The sequence below is a fragment of the Orycteropus afer genome, unplaced genomic scaffold, assembly GCF_000298275.1.
Source record: "Orycteropus afer afer isolate SDZICR_OR568_19922 unplaced genomic scaffold, OryAfe1.0 scaffold00156, whole genome shotgun sequence".
In the NCBI taxonomy this organism is placed as follows: domain Eukaryota; kingdom Metazoa; phylum Chordata; class Mammalia; order Tubulidentata; family Orycteropodidae; genus Orycteropus; species Orycteropus afer.
Genome location: NW_006921743.1, coordinates 7,745,420 through 7,747,235, shown reverse-complemented (window position 1 = coordinate 7,747,235; position 1,816 = coordinate 7,745,420). Strand labels below are relative to the sequence as shown.

The 1,816-nt window shown below is 43.6% G+C and overlaps 1 pseudogene; it reads right to left on the bottom strand.

Moving 5' to 3' along the window:
* Nucleotides 1–1,816, bottom strand: part of LOC122150512 — a 50,734-nt pseudogene that overhangs the window by 27,898 nt on the left and 21,020 nt on the right.

Sequence of the window (1,816 nt, the reverse complement as noted above, 5' to 3'; positions counted from 1 at the left end):
CCTCCAAAATCCAAAGAGACCCACCAGATGTTGTGCCTCCTTTTTAGTTGTAGGGGAAGCCAGATACAATAATTTATCCTTCACTTTAGTAGGAATATCTTGACATGCCCCACACCATTGGACCCCTAGAAATTTCACTGAGGTGGAAGGTGCCTTAATTTTTGTTGGGTTAATTTCCCAACCTCTAGCATGCATATGTCTCACCAATAACTCTAGAGTCATTGCTACTTCCTCTTTACTAGGTCCAATCAGCATAATGTCATCAATATAATGGACCAGTGTGATGTCTTGTGGAAGGGAAAGGCAATCAAGATCCCTAAGGACTAAATCATGACATAGTGCTGTGGAGTTGATATACCACAGAGGAAGGACTGTAAAAGTATACTGAAGGCAAACTGCTTCAGATGGTCTTTTGAAATTGGTATTGAGAAAAAGGCATTGGCCAGATCAATAGCTGCAAACCAAGTACCAGGAAATGTAGTAATTTGCTCAATCAATGAAACCACATCAGGAAAAGCAGCTACAATTAGAGTCACCACCTGATTAAGTTTATGAAATCTACTGTCATTCTCCAAGATACATCTGTTTTTTGAACAGGCCAAATAGGTGAATTAAATGGTGATGTGGTGGGAATCACCACCCCTGCATCCTTCAAGTCCTTGATGGTGGCAGTAATCTCTGCAACCCCTCCAGGGAGGCGGTACTGCTTTTGGTTTACTATTTTTATAGGTAGAGGCAGTTCTAATGGCTTCCACTTGGCTTTTCCTACCATAAGAGACAATTAGTTATCAGCCTAGCAGCAACAATAGGTGCTTGAGGCAGTTCCTGAGAACATTCAGTAATGTCTTCCATGACCTCTGCCTCAGGCAGTGACCCAGCAGGAACAGTTGGGTTAATCCCATCAAATTGAGGTGGAAGGGATAATGTTTTTGCAGTAATTCCTTCAGATTTGGTTTTCAGCAATATCAGATCTATTACTAGAAGATATAAGCCTTTCTTTCAGAGCACAACTGGAAGCACTGAGGTCTTTTATGTGGCATTTAAGCTGAGACTCAGGAGCTCTGGGCTCATCTCGCTCTTTCACCACTTTGTCTAGTGTAAGTGGGACCAACCAACCAGCTTCCTTATACTCCTCATTCTGACAAAATTGCAGAAAAGTATCAAGTATCCGATCATCCAGAGCGTCATTTCTCCCTAGTACTTGATCTATGGGTGGTGCTATTTCACATATTAATTTTGCCACCTTATGCCACGGATTAACAGGGCCCTCTTTACTAAAGGCGCAGGGTCACTAGTGTCTTTAAGATTAATCAAACTGGAGAACCAGTCTAGGAAGCCCATCCTTATGATTTTGTCACTCTAGAACCACTCTCGTTACAAATGTGTTACACTGGGTTCTCTTTGTTGTTGTTAAGAGCCGTCAAGTCGTTTCGGACTCATAGCAACCCCATGCACAGCAGAACGAAACACTGCCTGATCCCGCGCCAGCCCCACAATCCCTGCTAAACTTGAGCCCATCATTGCAGCCACCGTATCAATCCATCTCGTTGAAGGCCACCCTTCTTTCGTCAACCCTCCACCCTACCAAGAATGACATCCTTTTCCAGGGAATGGTCCCTTCTTATAACATGACCAAAATAGGTGAGATGAAGTCTGGCCATTCTTGCTTCCAAGGAGCATTTTGGCTGCACTTCCTCCGGGAGAGATCTGTTAGTTCTTTTAGCAGTCCATGGTACTTTCAGCGTTCTTCGCCAGCACCACAACTCAAAAGCATCAACTCTTCTTCGGTCTTCCTTATTCATTGTCCAGCTCTCAC